The following is a 19,219-nucleotide window of genomic DNA, read 5'->3' as shown; positions in this document are numbered from 1 at the left end:
TCTAAGTGACAACGAGGATTGGGACCCATGAGTCAAGATGGTAAAAGTGCTAGGCAGAGAGACCAGCCGTGAGTTCTTTTTAATCATTGTTTTTAAAGCAGCTTTGTACACATCCTAGAGGGAGCTTCTGACTCATGGGTGAGTCGGTGACAAGGCAGACAGTCTGCCATGTGAAACTGAGCAAGGCTGTGATGAACACATAGATACACAGCATCAGGCATTGGAGCACATGCCTGTAATCCCAGCGCTTGGGGAGGCTGATGCAGGAGGATCCACAGTTCCAGACTAGCCTGGACTAACATAGTGAGACTCTGTCTCGAAACGAATAACAAGCTGTGTACGGGTGGCTCACATCCTAACTGCTCAGGAGGCTGAGATCTGAGGATCATGGTTTGAAGCCAGCCCAGGCAAGAAAGTTCATGAAACTCTTACCTCCAATTAATCACCAAAAGCCAGAAGTGGAAAACTGTGGCTCAAGTGATAGATTGTTAGCCTTGAGCACAAAAGCTAAGAGACAAGGCCCAGACCCCTGAGTTCAAGCCCAAGACTATCACACACACACACACACACACACACACACACAAACACACACACACACACACACACACACACACACACAACTAATGAACTGAAAAAGAAAGTAAATCAAATAAGCGACCACAAAAAAACAAGCTGCCCCCTCTGAGCTCTGCTTTCCAGTTCCCCAAATATTCAGCAGAATCTCTGTGTCTGTCATCCTGCCAGTAGATGGAAAGACAAAAAAATACAGAACCACTCTTTGTGGATGTGGGTGTGGGTGTGTGTGCGCGCACGCACACACAGAGATGTGCATGGGGCTTGAACTCAGGGCCTGAGCACTGTCCCTGAGCATTTTCGCTCAAGGCTAGCACTCTACCACTTGAGCCACAGCGCCACTTCGGCCTTTCTGGAGGTACATTGGAGATAAAGAATCTTACAGCATTTCCTTCCTGGGCTGGCTTTGAACCCCAATCATCAGATCTCAGATTCCTGAGTAGCTAGGATGACAGGCGTGAGCCACGGGTGCTCAGCTAGGTTAGTTTCCTTATTGTTGTTGTTTTTAAAGGAGTCTGGTAGGCGGGGATACAAATGTGTGAGCGTTTATGATATACTGGAAGTGATTCACATCCCTAGCAGAGCCACACTGAGGCTAAAGGAGATGAGGGCCAGGAGGGATTGAGTAGGAGTCAGATTGTTCACTTGGAATGAAAACATTCAGAAGTGGTGCTGTGGCTCAAGTGGTAGAGCACATGTCTGGAGCAACCAAAGCCAAGTGAAAGTGAGAGGTCCTGAGTTCAAGCCTCAGTGCCGGCACGTAAAGCAGAAGACAGAAAAAAAAAAATACTGGGAAGGAAAACACTTAAAAGTGCAAGTTCAACAGAAGCTGTCAGACCAAAGAGCACCAACCGCAGGTGCGAAGGCCCTGGGGTGAGCTTGTTTCGAATGAATGGTTCTCTGCCCTGATGTGAACTCCACAGGAACAAAGCAAGGCTGTGAGGCTGTCTGCTGAAGCGCTTAAAAATAGCCGCCCTCTAGCAAGATCTCCCTGGGGTCTGTTTGATGGCAGACAGACAGGAGGGACTAGGGTTAAGACCAACGAGGGAGTGGAGCTCCCTGAAGGACAGGTGGGTTATGGATCCCAGAGAGAGAGAGAGAGAGAGAGAGAGAGAGAGAGAGAGAGAGAGAGAGAGAGAGAGGTTTCAAGTCAGGATGCCCTAGCAACAGACACCCCCCTCCCAAGTGCCCAAACTTGAAGACACAGGGGAACTCCTCCTTCCTGATTTCTCAGCCACCTCTGCTGCTGGTGCTCTTTTGCATCCCCGCCGCCAACGGCTCCCCCCCCCACCCCCGTCCGCCACAACCTCCCCCCCAAGCCTCGTGTATCGAGGAAGCTCGGGTCTCCCCGCGATCCAGTCTACCCTGGGGGTGCTGGCGAGGCCTGTGTGGACTCTGCGTCCCCTCGGACAGACGGACAAGGGCAGCAGCGGGGCTGTTGCAGCCTCCACCCCGCCACCCCGGCGCACACGTGGGAGCCCAGGTAGGAGGAAGAGGAAGAGGAGGAGGAGGAGGAGGCTCTGGGGGAGGAAGGGGGGTGGGAAGGAGGAGAGGCGGGTGCGCGCGCACGCCGTACAGCCTCAGCCCCCGGGAGTCGGAGGAGGAGGAGGGGGGGAGAGAGGGCGTCCCGCTCGGCTTCTCCCCCCCATCCCATCCCCACCGCACTCCACCCCCCACCCCACCCCGCACAGGCGCGCGCGGAGGAGCCGCCGGCCTCGGTTCAGGTTTGTCAGCCCGCGCGCGCGCGCGCGTGCCCGCGCTTCCAGGCATCGGTGCGAGGGGTGGGGGAGACCCAGGCCGCAGGCCCACCCCCGGCCCCCGGGCCTGCTCCCGCTCCGCTCCCCGACCCGGCTCGGCCAAGGGGGGGGGGGGGGGTCCTGGTTCAGCACCGCGGACAGCGTCCCGGGCTCGGCCCTGCTGTTCAGCACCGCGGACAGCGCCTTGGGTTCAGCCTGAGGTTCAGCACCGCGGACAGCGCCCCGGGCTCGGCCCTGCTGTTCAGCACCGCGGACAGCGCCCCGGGCTCGGCCCTGCGGTTCAGCACCGCGGACAGCGCTCCGGGCTCGGCCTGAGGTTCAGCACCGCGGACAGCGCCCCCGAGCCCGGCCCTGCTGTTCAGCACCGCGGACAGCGCTCCGGGCTCGGCCCTGCTGTTCAGCACCGCGGACAGCGCTCCGGGCTCGGCCCTGCTGTTCAGCACCGCGGACAGCGCCCCGGGCTCGGCCCTGCTGTTCAGCACCGCGGACCGCGCTCCGGGCTCGGCCCTGCGGTTCAGCACCGCGGACAGCGTCCGTATTCAGCACCGCGGACAGCGCCCCCCGCGGTCTCTTCCCTCCCGGGTGCTTTGTTGTCCCGGGTCGGGGGACCCCGGGTTCCCCCACAAAGCGGGTGTCAGGGGAGGAGGCGGGAGAGGCGGGGTGGAGGGGGGGGGGGCGAAGGCCTGGTGCGCGCGCACCGGAGGGGACCCTGGCGGCGGCCTCGGGCGGGCGAGCGGGGCTCGGAGGGTGGAGGATCTAGGGGTGATCGGGCACCGATGTCGGGGCGGGGGAGGGGAGCAGGGGATTTCCTCCCCCCTCCCCTCTTCCCCGGGGGAGGGAGTCAGGCCCCTCCCCTCCCCCCCACCTCCCCCCTTCCGCGCGGATGGGGCGAAGCTGGGCCTCCGCGTGGGCTCGGGTGGCGGCCGGCGGTGCGCGGCTTCCCCTTCCCCGCTGCCTGGGAGCCCAGATCGGGGCGAGAGCGAGCGAGAGCGAGAGAGAGAGAGAGAGCCAGAGAGAGAGCGAGCGCGCGGCGATCGCCGGCTCTGGCTGCGCCCGGAACATCCCTAGAAAGTGTGAGGCTGAGTTTCCGTGTTTGGTGGGGGTGGGGGGATGGGGTGGGGGCTGAGCAACGGCGTGGGGGGGAGGGGGAAGCCGTACCCCGAGGCACGGAGAAGGGGGAGACCCCCCACACACACACACACCCTCCCACCCACCCCCTCCTCCACAGAAATCCCAACCTGCCAGGAAGAGAGAGGGAGGGGAGGAGGGGGGAGGATGGAGGGGGAGGAGGTTGCCAGGAGTCAGGAGAAGCTGGGAGGTTCCCCCACAGCAGAGCCAGCCAGAATCTCTGATTCACCCGTCCTGGCCTCTGGTAGCTGGGCGGGGCCTCCCTCCCTCCCTCCCTCCCTCCCTCCCTGCCTCGGGGTCACGTGCTCCTCCCCATCACTCATGGTCTCCCTGGGAGACGGGACTTGGGGGTGGGAGTTGAGGGGAGGCGAGGGGAGGGCGCCAAGAGGTGATTTGCCCAAGGTCACTTGGTAATTTGGACCTAAAAAAAAACAAAAACAAAAACAAAACAGGCTTCTTAACTCCTGGGACTGTGGTGCTAGACTCTTCATGGGAGAGGAGTTTTATTTAAAAACCAATGCCCACAGGGGCTGGGAAGGTGACTCAGGGGTACAGTGCTTGCCTCGCATGCATGAAGCCCTGGGTTCGATTCCTCAGCACCACAGACACAGAAAGAGCTGGAAGCGATGTGATGTGGCTCAAGGGGTAAAGCACTAGCTGTAAGCAAAAGAAGCTCAGGGACAGTGCCCAGGCCCAGAGTTCGAGCCCCAGTCTTGGAGCTTGGAAAAGAAAAGAGAAAAAACTGCAGAGTAGCAGTAGGCTGTGAAAAAGAGATCCCGCTAGTAAATGAGGCTCGGGGGTTTGCCGAAGCCGAGGGCTGCGAGGGAAATGGAGGGAAAGTGCATTGGACAAAGAGAACTGTGTGTAAAGCACCTCAACCCCTGGCCCCCAGGTGTGAAATCACAAGCCACAGGGCTAGGCCACCATGCCAGAAGGTTCCACAGGATGGAGACTGGACTAAGAGACTAGAGCCATTCTCCACAGGGCCTTTGCAGGTGGCATCTTTTAAATATACTTTGAATGAATAGAATCGTATGATGAATGCGTCATTGGTCTTTAACTAGTTGGCCAACTGGGTTTCATTTATGTTCATACTTGTCCTCAACACACATATTCACATCTCCCCAATCTCTCTCTCTCTCTCTCTCTCTCTCTCTCTCTCTCTCTCTCTCTCTCTCTCTCTCTCTCTCTCTCTCTCTCTCTCTCTCTCTCTCTCACACACACACACACACACACACACACACACACACAGACACACACACACACACTGACTTAGGTTTGATATATCTTCTGCCCTTCAGAGGCTCACACCTGTCATCCTAGCTACTCTGGAGGCTGAGGTCTGAGGATCACAGTCTGAAGCCAACTCAGGGCAGGAAAGACCATGAGACTCTTATCTCCAATGAAGTAGAGAGAGAGAGAGGGGGGGGGGGAGGGAGGGAGGGAGGGAGGAAGGAAGGAAGAAAGAAAGAAAGAGAGAGAGAAAGAAAGAGAGAGAGAAAGCAGAAGGAAGGAAGGAAGGAAGGAAGGAAGGAAGGAAGGAAGGAAGGAAGGAGGAAGGAAGGAAGGAAGGAAGGAAGAAAGGAAGGAAGGAAGGAAAGGAGGAAGAGACAAAAGTGGAACTGTGGCTCAAGTAGTAGAGCACTAGCCTTGAGCAAAAGGAGCTTAGGGACAGGGCCCACTCCCTGAGTTCAAGCCCCAGGATTGGCATTTACAAAAGAAAAACTACCCCAAAACATAAAACCTTCCAAGAGGACTCATTGAACTCCTCTTTGGGCCCCTCTCCCAATGGGGAGTCTTGCTTTCCTTTCTCGGCTCTTCTTTCACTTTCAAATACATTTCACACTGTTTACTTAAGTGAAAAAAAGATAGAAAGTTTGAAGTTCTGGAAACCAGGCGTTTGGAACTCCTGCAGCCGCCTCTGATAGGACAAGGCTGAGGAAAGGGGAGGGATTTACCCACAGTTCCCTAGTGCTGGGTACCAGGGCCGCCATCTTTGAAGTGGTAGTATACCAGGCTTCCCAGTGCACCATGTTGCCTAGAAGATTCAGCCTTGGGGTTCCTCAGGATGGGAGGCACCCCAAGGGGAGGCCGGGTCCCGTCCTTGAGTTCACACAAGCTGGAAGGAGGTAGGAAGAGCAAAGAGGTGACTTGCTGGTTCTCAAGAATAAGGTCAGCCGGGCGCCTGTGGCTCACGCCTGTCATCCTGGGCACTCAGGAGGCTGAGACCTGAGGATCATGGTTCAAAGCCAGCCTGGGCAGGAAAGTCCATGAGACTCTTATTCCAATTAACTACCAGGAAATCAAAGTGGCACTGTGGGTCCACGTGGTAGAGTATTATTAGCCTTGAGCAAAAACACAAAACAACCAAAAATAAAAACCCTCAGGGACAGCCCCAAGGCCCTGAGTTCAAGCCGCACAACCACCACCACCACCACCAACAACAACGAAAGGAATAGGCATGCATGACAATTGGCCTTTGACATGTCCTGATCAAGTTTTCTTCCATAATTGTGTGTGTATGGGGGGGGGGGGTTGGTCCTGAGACTTGAACTCAGAGCCTCGCTTTTTTCCCCTCAAGACTGGCACTCTACCACTTGGGCCAGCTTTTTGCTGGTTAGTTTTTTTAAAAATCCATTGTGGGGCTTGAACTCAGGGCCTAGGCACTGTCCCTGAACCTCTTTGTGCTCAAAGCTAGCCCTCTACCACTTGAACCATAGCACCACTTCCAGTTTTTGAGTGGTTAATTCATGATGAGAATCTCATGGGAGTTTTTCTGCCCAGACTGGCTTCAGACTACAATCCTCACATCTCAGCCTCCTGAGTAGCTAGGATGACAGGCATGAGCTACTGACACCCAGCCTCTTAGCTGGTTAGTTAGAGATAAGAGTCTTATGGATTATTCTGCCCAGGCTGGCTTTGAATCACAATCCTCAGTCCTCAGGTCTCTCGAGTGGCTGGGATTACAGGCATGAGCCACCAGCGCCAGGCTATTTGAAGTTCTTTGAAGAGAGCTGAGTGACTCCGACTTTGTACTTCTCTCTCAGCGGACTCCTTGATTCTCATTCGCAAAGAGCTCTCTGCTTGGACACCCACACCTGAATGCTGTGGATTTTTATCTTTTTCCCCCACTCACTGTTACCCTTTACCAGATGACTGACTTGTAAACCTTCTCTTCTTCATCTCTGAATTGGGCTTTAGCCCCTTTGATGTGTTCAGGGAGCAGAGTTTTGCCCCCTACACACCCCTTTTTTAAAAAAAAAAAAAGCCTAACATTTCTCCAGTTGCTGATGAAGTACAACAGCTGTGGTAGATCTCTGTGCCCCAGCCTGAGCTCCAAAGCTTGGACTATAGCAGGAAACAATCGGGCTTTCCAGGAAGGCCCCTACCTATGGAACAGGGCGGTTCGAGGTCCATGAACTTCCCTTAAGCCATGTGTGGGTAGACACGTAAGATGCGTGCTAAGAGCCAAGGAAACTACCCCACTTCTGGGAGCTCTTACCAAACAATGGAAGGAAATCAAGAGGCTAGATTTCTGCTCGGGCGATTTGTCAGCCTGGGTAAGACACTGATTGAGATGGAGCTCTATTCCCTAGACCTAGTAGAGACCAGACGTGCAGAATCCCACAGGGCCCTGGGTCTTTTGTCCATGGAATGGCTTCTCCCATAGCAAGGCACTTGGAGACGGGTAATAGGTGTTAACAACAGTGGGGAAACATATAGACCACTGACAAAGGGGAAAAGAGGTCGACGCAGGAGTCGGCCATGTGAAGCCAGGAAAGAATATTCCAGGTGAAGGAATTCGCTCTGGCAGAGGCCCTAATTCAAGGCTGGACTGACTGATTGTGTAGCCTGGCAGGAAGTCAGCGTCTTTGGAGGAGGAAAAATGACAGAAGACAGGGCAGGAAGTGGGCAGGACTTGATCATGCAGAGATCCCCTGAGCCACGGTCAGATTTGGAGACTTTATGCAAAAGGCTGTGGAGTTTTGCTGGCTGGTTTTTTGTTAGTTTGTTTTTGGTCGGTCGTGGGACTTGAACTCCGGGCCTGGGCACCGTCCCTCAGCTCTTCAGCTCAAGGTGAGTGCTCCACCACTTGAGCCACTGCACCACTGCTAGTTTTCTAGTGATTTTTATTGGGCTTTCCTGCTTGGGCTGGCTTTGAACCGCGATCCTCAGATCTCAGCCTCCTGAGTAGCTAGGATGACAGGCAGGAGTCACAGATACCTGCCTTACTGGCTGGTTTTAAGGACACTACTAAACTGAGATTAGGAGATCAAACTCTAGGGGGTCTTGAGCCCTCACTCAGAGAAGCCCCTCAGCTCTGTAAAGACACACACACACACACACACACACACACACACACACACACACACACACACACACACACACACACACACACACAGGCACTGGGACTTGAACTCAGAGCCTGGGTGCTGTCTGACCCTTTCACTCAAGGCGGGCGCTCTGCCACTTGAACCCCCGGCTCCACTTCCAGCTTTTCGGTGATTCATCAGCGAGAAGATTCCCTTGTAACAAAAGATACCACCATCCCCTATCCTACACCCCCTTACAACCCCCTCCTCCTGAAGCCGCCACAGGCATAGCTGCTCGGGTTCAGAAGTTAACCTTGGGAAAGGGCCTGGCAGATCAAAACCATTCCCCAGACAATCTGAGCCGTAATTGCCGACGCTGCCACCGAGAGAAGAGAAGGGAAATAAGAAAGAAAGGGAAAAAAAGTATCTGGGCATTCACAAGAGCAGCAGCTCTGTGTTCCAGCAAAAAGAGAGAGAGAGAGGAAGAAATTCAGCCATTAGAATCTCCCATCAGAAAGCTGTGACAATCAGGACGGGCAAACGGGGTCTTGGGGTTCAAGCAGCAGATGCAAGAGATGCTGAGCGCTGCAGCTGTCAGTACTGAATGCCCACTCTGAGCAGGACGGGATGGGGCATCCTCCTATGGGAAGCGGCCCAGGGCACGGACATTGACGTCCAACGCTAGGGCTGGGTGGTGCTTAGACAAGTCTTGTCATTCTGAGCTCCCCATTTATCATCCGGGAAACAAGCAGCATCCTTCTGGGCCTTGCTGCATGATTTATTTTGTTTTACAAATCCAGGGATGGGTCCGGTGCAAATATGTCTTTCTTTTTGTCTTCCTGTTTCTTTTTTGATCAGTCCTGGGGCTTGAACTCAGGACCTGGGTGCTGTCCCTGAGCTGCTTTTGCTCAAGGCTGGTGCTCTACTCCTTGAGCCACAGCGCCACTTCTGGGTTTCTCTGTGTCTGTGGTACTGAGGAATCGAACCCAGGGCTTCCCACCTTCCCAACCTGTATAGTTCATTTTCCACATAGCATCTAGTGTGGACCCCTGTTACATTTGCAGGGAAATGGATGCCCTTGTCCCTCCATTTCTGTACCATCCCTTACCCTCCCAAAGACATATCAAGAACACACAGGACAGAGAGAGAAGGAAACAAAAACAGCCAAAAAGAAAAAAAAATTCTTGTTTCCATTTCCTGGAGTTCATTTCAATAACTATTATTTTGTATGAGAAGAGACACACAAGCGTCATGCCTTTCTGTTCCTCTCTTAAGAGTATCCTCCTTTGAGCCAGGCGCCAGTGGCTCAAGCCTGTCATCCTAGCTACTCAGGAGGCTGAGATCTGAGGATCCTGGTTCAAAGCCAGCCCGAGCAGGAAAGTCTGTGAGACTCGTATCTCCAATAAACCACCAGAAAAGCAGAAGTGGTGCTATGACTCAAGTGGTAGAGTGCTAGCGTTGAGCTGAAGAGCTGAGGGACAGCACCCAGGCCCAGAGTTCAAGCCCCACGACTAACAACAACAACAACAAAAAAGAGTATCCTCGTTTGGTCTCACTATGTGTGAATGCCTAGAGTCCTGTATAATTTACCATGCCCCAATGTATTTTAGATCCAACTTCCACATATGAGAGAGAGCATGCACCACCTGTCTCTCTGTGCTTGGCTTACCTCACTTTGCATGATTTGTTCTAGGCCCATCCATTTCCCTGCAAATGCCATCATGTTATTCTTCCTAATGACCGGGTAAAATTCCATTGTGTCTAGGTCCCACATTTTTTTGGATCCTCTCTTTGTAGAGCAGCTGGGCTGTTTCCACAACTTGGCTATTGTGACTCATGCAGCAATGAACATGGTTGTGCAGGTGTCTTTAGGGTCTCCTGGCTTGTGCTGTTCTGGGTAGATGCCTAGGTAGATGTGGTATGGCTGGGTCATAAGGAAGATCTATGTTTAGTTCTTTGAGGAAACTCCATGGGGCTTGTGAGGGGGGGTGGGGCGGTTGGTGGTACTTGGGAATTGAACCTTTGCAAATATTACGTGAGCACCCTATCTACCATTTGAGCTATGTCTTCAGTATGGCACTGCGCACATCCAGGCCCTCAGCCCTCTTCAGGATTAGAGATGCTATCTTGTGTTCTAAACCTGGGGGCAGAAGCCCAGGGAATGGCTCCCCGAGTCATCAGCCTGAGGCTGAGCACCTATGTGAGCCGGTACTTGTTTGAAGAGCTGGGGAGGTAAATAAAGCAGACAAGAGCTCCTGTGCTAGCGAGGAGACAGGAAGTAAGCAAGCAAATGTAAAAATCATTCTGCCCAGCCAGGTGCCAGTGGTTTATGTCTATCATCCTAGCTACTCAGGAGACTGAGATGTGAGGATCACAGTTCAAAGTCAGCCCAGGCAGGAAAGTCCATGGGACTCTTATCTCCAATAAACCACCAAAAAGTTGGAAGTGGAACTGTGGCTCAAAGGGTAAATAGCTAGCCTTTAGCAAAAGAAGATTAAATAAAATAAAAGCTCAAGGACAGTGTCCAGGCCCTGGCACACACAAAAAAAATAATTCTGTCAAGTCCTAGAAACTGCTTAGAGAGGAAGAAGAAGAAGGAGTACTGCAGAGAATGTAATTGTGGGTCTTGGACTCTGGGCCTGGGCGCTGTCCCTCAGCTTTTCAGTTCAAGGCGAGTGCTCTACCACTTGAGCCACAGCGCCACTTCCGGTTTTCTGAGTGGTTTATGGGAGATAAGAGTCTCACAGACTTTCCTGCCCAGGCTGACTTCCAACTGCAATCCTCAGATCTCAGCCTCCAGAGTAGCTAGGATGACAGGCGTGAGCCACCGGCGCCCGGCTGTAAATGTTTTTAGAAAAGGAAAACTTCAAGGAAGGGCTGCTGAAGCTGACATCTCAATGAGGAGAAGAGGCTGGTTATGGAGCACGCATCCAAGCAGATGCCCTGGGGCCTGACAGGGAGAGGGGGAACCTGACAAGGTTGTAGAATAGAAATGTGCACAGCCGGACATGGTAGAGCACTCCTATAATCCCAGCTACTCTGAGGGAAGAGACAGGAGGAGTCCAAATTTGCCCATCCTGGGCGAGAAAATACAAACAAAAGCTCTGGGGGTGTTGTGTGTGTACAGGAGTCTGGGTTCAAGCCACTGAGCACCGAAAATGTTTTCAAATAAAAATCAAAGAGCAAGGAAGAGAGCGGTAGGTGGAAGTTTAATGGGGGGAGAGAAAGGGTGTGGCCCACATCAGAGAAATCCCATGATCCTTCCTGCCGCCCCAGAGCCATCGCTGCCATCTCTACAACAGGTCAGCCAAAGGGCAGACCAAGCCCAGTATCTCAGGACTCACCTGCTGAGAACAAAATCCATCCACCAGCCGGCTGCCCGTGGATTTGGAAGTGCTTTGCAGGCAGCATCCCTAATGCAGAGAGAGAGCAGCAGAGCAAAAGAGAAAGAGAAGGGGAGGTAGATATAGGACTGGGTAAGACCAGGGCAGGGCCAGGGAGAAAGGACCCTGCCTATGGCAAAACTGAATCAGGGCTGGGAAGGTGGCTCAGTGGGTAGTGCGCTTGCCTAGCATGCATGAAGCCCCGGGTTCGATTCCTCAGCACTACAGACACAGAAAAAGCCAGAAGTGGTGCTGTGGCCCAAGTGGTAGAGTGCTAGCCTTGAGCAAAAGCAGCTCAGGCCCCACGACTGGCAAAAGAAGAAATTAATCAGATGATTAGAAACTCAGTTGTTGGTGATAAATAGTATTTTGTATCTTATTTTTAGCATTTTAGGTTTTTTATTTAATCTTTTATTGTGACTATAAAGGTGATGGACAGAGGGATGACAATGACATAGGTCAGGTCACCAGTACATTTCTTTTTGAACCATGTCACCCCTTTCCCTGGCTCTCTCCCAGTTTTTCCCTCCCGTCCCCACCCACAAGTTGCAGAGTTCATTTTCCACATGGTGTCCAGTGAGGACCACGGCTGCATTTGTTCACCCTTTGTCCCTCCACTTCTGTCATGTTTTTTAAACGCTCCAATGCTAGTGGCCCTTGCCTGTACTCTTAGCTACTCAGGAGACTAAGATCTGAGGATCGAGGTTCAAAGCCAGCTTGGGGAGGGGGAAGGGTTTGGGAAGAAAAGTCTGTGAGACTCTTTATCTCCAAGGAAGTAACCAGAAAAAAAGAGGAGTGGTTCAAGTGGTAGAGCACCAGCCTGGAGTGGAAAAAAAACAAATGAGAGCAAGAAACTGAGTTCAAGCCCCAATCCCAACACAAGATAGACAGACAGACAGACAGACAGACAGATACGTAGGTAGGTAGATAGATAGGTAGGTAGATAGATAGATAGATAGATAGATAGATAGATAGATAGATAGATAGATAGATAGATAGATAGATAGATGGATAGATGGATAGATGGATAGATGGATAGATGGATGGATGGATGGATAGATAGACAGACAGACAGACAGACAAACAGACAGACAGACAGACAGACAGACAGACAGACAGACAGACAGACAGACAGACAGACAGACAGACAGACAGACAGACAGACAGATAGATAGATAGATAGATAGATAGATAGATAGATAGATAGATAGATAGATAGACGGATAGATGGATGGATGGATGGATGGATGGATAGATAGACAGACAGACAGACAGACAGACAGACAGACAGACAGACAGACAGACAGACAGACAGACAGACAGATAGATAGATAGATAGATAGATAGATAGATAGATAGATAGATAGATACTCCCAAACCAAGGATGAATTAAATATCACTTTAAAAAGAAGACAAAGTACAGAGGAGCTAGGACAGGATGTACCGTGGGATGAGTGACAGATAAGCAGGCCAATCCCAGCTGTGGATGTTTGTTTAGTGGGAGGGACGCTGCCTTGGGCCAGGGCTCTTCTCAGCCAAAGCCAGTGTTGGGAAGTACATCTGTCTGCACCCCAGGAAGAGCTCCCAGTGAAGGCCTCAGAGGCCCTGCCCCGTTCCTCACAGGGCAGACAGAGGCCTAGAGCAAGGCCTGACCGCACAGCAAGGTGGAGAGGGCTGGGTTTATGCTGAGTCTTAAAGGGATCTTAAGAGTGGTATCACCTCTCAGACCCCTACTTCCCCATCTGTGAATGTGAAGCTGATTGGATGAGCTGATGGCTGATGTCCTCTCAGGCCTGACCCTTTCAAGTGATGTCCACCGGCCATCAGCACCAGGGAGTCGATGACAGACACACAGATTCTCAGCTACAGCACATCCAAAGCTTCATTTCCACAAGCCCTCCCACCCTGGGTGCTTGATACATCTACCACCGAGCTGGCTGGTTGGTTCTTGGCGTACAAGAGGTGCTGGTTAAAACGGCGATCGCGCCTTCCTTGCCCTACTGCGTAGTTGGTTCCAGAGTTGAGACGAGAGGCGAGGGGGGGAGCGGGGGAAAGGCAGGATGGAGAGAAGAGCTTCTGGGATGGAGAGTTTCCATTCGATTTGTGAATGCACGTGTTCTAAACCCGGGGAATCAGGTCAAACGTTCTCTCTGCTCATCTCCCTGTGCATCTTCCAGTGTGTTCCTCTGGGGAAAAAAATGCAAATAATAACAGCAAGGAATGTAAATGGGCTGCGGAGGCGGGAAAATGCTTGGGAAAACACTTGAAAACCACTTGACCAAGGAGGAAGTGTTCAACCAATGTGTGTTGTTCTTGTTGCTGCTGCTGCTTCTGGTGGTGGAGGCACGAATAAATGGCTGCTGAGAACAGCCCATGTGACCATAGAGGAAGGTACCACAGGCCCATATGGTGACATTTATGCAGCTCTTTTGTTTTGGTTTGGTTTGGTTTTGTCTGTGGTGGACCTGGGCGCTGTCCCCGAGCTCTTCAGCTCAAGGCGAACGCTCTACCATTTGAGCCACAGCGCCACTTCTGGTTTTCTGATGGTTCATTGGAGATCAGAGTCTCATGGACTTTCCTGCTTGGGCTGGCTTTGAACCCAGGCCTCCTGAGTAGCTAGGATTACAAGTGTGAGCCACCGGTGCCCGGTTTATATAGCTCTTTAGTGTTGATCAAACACAGTATACCACTTCCACTGATTGCTGGAACCCTTTGGGTAACACAACACACTACACATCTGCTTTACCAAAAAGAATAAACAAATTCTAGATTCATACTTGGTAGCTCATATCTGCAATCCCAGCTATTCAGGAGGCTGAGATCTGAGGATTGTAGTTTGAAGCCAGCCTGGGCAGGAAAGTCTTTTTTTCTCCAACTGACTACCAAAAAGCTGGGAGCTGGGGTTGTGACTCAAGTGGTAGAGCGCCAGCCTTGAGCAGAAAAGCTACGTAAGAGTGTAAGACCCTGAGTTCAAGCCCCAGTATGGGACATGCACACACACACATACACACACACACACACACACAGAGCTTAATTTGAGCCAGGCACTGGTGGCTCACACCTATAATTCTAGCTACCCAAAAGACTGAGATCTGCAGAGTATGGTTCAAAGCCAGCCAGAGCAGGAAAGTCTGTGAGACTCTTGTCTCTAATGAACCATACAAAAAGAAAAAAGGAAGGAAGGAGGGAAGGAAGGAAGGAAGGAAGGAAGGAAGGAAGGAAGGAAGGAAGGAAGGAAGGAAGGAAGGAAGGGAAGAAGGGAGGAAGGAAGGGGAGAGGGAGGGAAGGAAGGAAGGAAGAAAAGAAGGAAGGAAGGAAGAAAGGAAGGAAGGGAGGGAGGGAGGGAGGGAGGGAAGGGTAAGGAAGGGGAGAGGGAGGGAAGGAAGGAAGGAAGGAAGGCAAACCGGAAGTAGAGCTGTGGTTTAAATGGTAGAGAGCTAACAGTGCACAAAAGCTCAGGGACAGTGCCCAGGCCCAGAGTTCAAGCCCCAGGACCAGCAAAAATGTTACAGAGGAGGAAACTGAGGCCATAGAACTGCAATGGATGTCCCCCAAACCTGAGCCGAAAATAAAACATCTCTGACAATAAAGTCTCTTCCTTGATATCGATTAGGGGGACTCAGTGCTGTTGCCTCGAACCACAGAACAAACTAGGAAAGCAGGGCCGGATTAGGCAAGGTTGGGTCTGAGGCCAGACCGAGCCTCTTTGTGGCCATGGGAGTAATAAGGGCATGACTTCATTAGCATCTAGGGTCCCCCCCGTGCCCCTTCAGGAGACCACGATCCTCATCTCCAAATCCTCTCTCCAGGAATCTGTGCCCAGTGGACGTACCTCCTGCTCTGCTCTGAGACTAAAGGCATCCGCAGCCCAGCTCGGCCAGCAAGCTTCAAGGTAAGGATGCTGCAGAGGGTCATAACCCTGGGTGGGGGGGGGGGGCGGGGGAGGTGTTCCAGGGGTCCTGATGGCTGTGCTGGTCCTGCGACCGATCACCAGGCACACCCCCAAAATTAGACTGAGCTGGCCTAGCTGAACAGCGTGGCCCCGGGGTGTCAGGCTGCGTCGTCAGAGCTGTGCTTTCTGGAAGGTTCTGCGCCCCCCCCCTCCCCACTCTCACCCTAAACCTGAAGTTAGTACACACAAGGAAATGGTAGCTCAGAGAAGGATGGACCTGCGCCAATGCACAGCCGAATTCCGGCTTGCTTTCTCTTCTCAGTGGCCTATGTTTCATGAATGAATGAATGAATGAATGAATGAATGAATGAATGAGTCAATGAATGACCCAGAATATCTAGCGGGGAGGGGCAAGGCTAGAACCAGCGGGGTGTGTTCTCTTTCTGTTGAATCACGGCTCCCAACTTCCCCCCCCCACCCCATGGCTGGGTCTCATGTGTTTTGGGGGTGTGGGTGGTTTTGGGGGAGACATCCCCCCCACTTGGTGCTCTCTTACCAGAGGAGAAAGATGCAGAGGTCACCTCAGCCCCTCCCGTAGGTGGCCGGCCAGGCTTGGACCGCTCCCAGCATGCCTCGCTTCCCCGCCACCCACTGCCAATAATTGCAAGGCGCCGAGTTGTACACTTGCGGCTTTAAATAAACAGTCTTGAGTTTCATACCAAATAGTCTCTTTAAGAGGAGGGACATCGCCAGGCCAGCTCGTATTTAGTACACAGTGAGCACATATTTGCTCACTGTGAGGGGAGGGAGTGTGTGTGTGTGTGTGTGTGTGTGTGTGTGTGTGTGTGTGTGTGTGTGGCGCGCGTGCGTGGAGTTCTCTTGATCGCCATGGTTATGGCTGTGTATCCAGATGGGGGCTATTTGTGCTGCTGAGTCACCCCGGCCGCTGTGCTGCGGCTGAGGAATCCCAGGCTGGGCTCCCGGCCTCCTCTTCTAGACCTCGACCTCGCAGTTTCCTGCCTCATTGTTACCATGCACAGCTGAGGGAGAATGAGACAGGCAGACAGACAGACAGGCAGAGACAGAGATCAACAGAGAGAGAAACAGAGACAGGCAGGGAGAAAGAGACACAGACAGAGAGAAAGACACAGAGACAGACAGACAGACAGCCAGACAGACAGACAGACATTGAGCCAGAGTCAGAGAGAAACAGAGACAGAGACAGAAGCAGAGACAGACAAAAGCAGAGACAGAGAAACAGAAAGACAGACAGACACAGAGACAGAGACAGAGAGACAGAGAGACAGAGAGAGACAGAGACAGAATCAGAGACAGAGAGAAGGAGAGACAGACAGACAGACAGACATGGAGCCAGAGACAGAGAGAAACAGAGACAGAGACAGAAGCAGAGACAGACAGAATCAGAGACAGAGAAACAGAAAGACAGACAGACAGACATGGAAACAGAGACAGAGAGAGACAGAGACAGAATCAGAGACAGAGAAGGACAGACAGACAGACAGACATGGAGCCAGAGACAAAGAGAACAGAGACAGAGGCAGATTCAGAGACAGACAGACAGAAGCAGAGACAGAGAAGGACAGACAGACAGACATGGAGCCAGAGACAGAGAGAAACAGAGACAGAGGCAGAATCAGAGACAGACAGACAGAAGCAGAGACAGAGAAACAGAAAGACAGACATGGAGACAGAGACAGACAGAGACAGAATCAGAGACAGAGAAGGACAGACAGACAGACAGACAGACAGACATGGAGCCAGAGACAAAGAGAAACAGAGACAGAGGCAGAATCAGAGACAGACAGACAGAAGCAGAGACAGAGAAACAGAAAGACAGACAGACAGACATGGAGACAGAGACAGACAGAGACAGAATCAGAGACAGAGAAGGACAGACAGACAGACATGGAGCCAGAGACAGAGAGAAACAGAGACAGAGGCAGAATCAGAGACAGACAGACAGAAGCAGAGACAGAGAAACAGAAAGACAGACAGACAGACATGGAGACAGACAGCGAGAGAGACAGAATCAGAGACAGAACCAGAGACAGACAGAGAAAAACAGAGACAGACTGACAGGTATGGAGGCCAAGACAGAGAGAAACAGAGATAGAGACAGAATCAGAGACAGACAGACAGACAACAGAGAAAGAGTAAATAACAGAGAAAAGGAAAAACACAGAGACAAAGAGACAGGCAGAGAGATGGAGAGAGAGACAGAATCAGAGACAGACAGAGAGGCAGACACAAAGAGATAGAGACAGACACAGAGACAGAGAGACAGAGACAGACAGAGAAAAACAGAGACAGGGAGACAGACACAGAGACAGAATCAGAGACAGACAGAGAGGCAGACACAAAGAGATAGAGACAGACACAGAGACAGAGAGACAGAGACAGAGAAAAACAGAGACAGGGAGACAGACACAGAGACAGAATCAGAGACAGAGAGACAGAAAGACACAGAGACAGAGAGAGAGACATGAGGGGAGAGGGAGAGAGAAAAGGGAAAGAAAGAACAGAAAAGAGACACAGGCAGAGAGATTCCAAGACAGACAGACAGACAGACTGAGAGGCACAGACAGACAAAGAAAGATAGAGATACAGAGATAGAGCCAGAGGTGAAAGATAAGAGAGGAGAGAGATGGGAGAGAAAGGAGAGAAAAAGAGGTTATATGTCAGAAAAAGAAGAGAGAAAGAGAGAGAGAGAGAGAGGGAGGGAGGGAGGGTAGGAGGGAGGGAGGGAGGGTAGGAAGGAGGGAAAAAGGGAGGGAGGGAGGGAGGGAGGGAGGGAAGGAAGGAGGGAGGGAGGGAGGGGAGGGTAGGAGGGAGGGAAAAAGGGAGGGAGGGAGGGAAGGAGGGAGGGAGGGAGGGATTCCTAGCACAGTACAGGGACAAGAGACACATTTTTTAGCCAGAAATAAAAGAGACTCTCTCATGATCAGGTCTTACCTCTCAAAGTTCCCATTCTCTGTCCAGATTTTCCAACTTTGTTGTTGTTGTTGTCGGTCCTGGAGCTTGAACTCAGGGCCTGGGCGCTGTCCCTGAGCATCCTAGCTGCTTGGGAGGCTGAGATCTGAGGATCGCAGTTCAAAGCCAGCCCAAGCAGGAAAGTCTGTGAGACTCTTATCTCCCATTGAACCACCAGAAAACCAGAAGTGGCGCTGTGGCTCAAGCGGTAGAGCGCTCACCTTGAGCTGAAGAGCTGAGGGACAGCGCCCTGGCCCTGAGTTCAAGCCCCACGACGACCGACATAAAGCAAACCAAACCAAAATAAACCCACTCGCCTCCAGCCTCGTTCTGGTCTCCATTCAGGCAAAAATAGATTTGCTTCCACCTGCCACCCACCTCCGTCCGTTTGTATGGTGAATCCGATTGTAGGGTGAATCTGTTTTCTTCATGGGCTTTGGGACAGAAACTTGACAAAGGTGGTGTGTGTGTGTGTGTGTGTGTGTGTGTGTGTGTGTGTGTGTGTGGTTCCCTGCCCTCCCCCACCCCTCCAATGAAAGTTACTTCTCAAGGAGTGGTTTGAATAGCCAAGACACGTGGGAAATCAGCCTTTCATAAAACAAGCATAGCTATCTACTTCCCTTTAAGAGATAGATTCTCTTCGATTATTCTAAGAGATGTAGATCCCAGAAGCAGGAAGCGCCAAGCTTTGGGGTTAGGATTGGGTTAAATTCTTTGGGAAGGAGGGCTGGGCTTCTATTCCAGCCCCTGCCTACTCTCTGTGCACAAAGGACACGGCCCTGTGCTATTGAAGGCTCTTGCTGAGACTAGAGCCGTCTGCTACATAGCAGGGTCTTTGTTATTCCTCATGTACAATCGCACCCTCATCCCTGTCCCGGGGAGGATGGCTTTGGGAATTCTTGGGGAGCAGGCCTGAGGGGGTTAGGCTGCCTCTCAGATCACAAGGGAGGTTCTTTTTCTGGGGCAAAGGGTTCCCCCATACCTCGGCTCAAGGGAAACAAGTTTGAGGCTGGCCTCGCTCGTTCAAAGGCGTGAGACTCAAAGAGTGTCTTTCAAGAGAGGTTCACACTTCTGATCCTAGCTGAGATCTGAGGACGGTAGTTCGAAGCCAGTACTGAGCGAATGTGCATGGACTTTGCTGATCTGGTTAGGCCTGGAGGGAGCTGATTGCTTCGACTTGGG

At 52.1% G+C, this 19,219-nt stretch overlaps 1 protein-coding gene across 3 annotated transcripts in view; it reads left to right on the top strand.

Annotated features, from left to right (window-relative positions):
- Positions 1–1,930: 1,930 nt before the first annotated feature.
- The window catches only part of Cplx2 (complexin 2), a 66,049-nt gene continuing 48,760 nt past the window's right edge, over positions 1,931–19,219 (top strand). The window contains exons 1-2 of one of the 3 annotated variants that reach the window (XM_070036537.1): positions 1,931–2,056; positions 14,964–15,046. The gene's annotated coding sequence lies outside the window, so the exon portion shown is untranslated. Of the gene's footprint in view, positions 2,057–2,196; positions 2,298–3,299; positions 3,404–14,963; positions 15,047–19,219 lie in introns of those variants that run through there. The other 2 variants (XM_070036535.1, XM_070036536.1) reach the window with 2 other exon arrangements.

This window comes from Dipodomys merriami, unplaced genomic scaffold, assembly GCF_024711535.1.
Source record: "Dipodomys merriami isolate MVZ:Mamm:240054 unplaced genomic scaffold, mDipMer1.0.p SCAF_271, whole genome shotgun sequence".
Taxonomy (NCBI): Eukaryota; Metazoa; Chordata; class Mammalia; order Rodentia; family Heteromyidae; genus Dipodomys; species Dipodomys merriami.
This window is presented reverse-complemented; position numbering and strand designations above follow the sequence as displayed.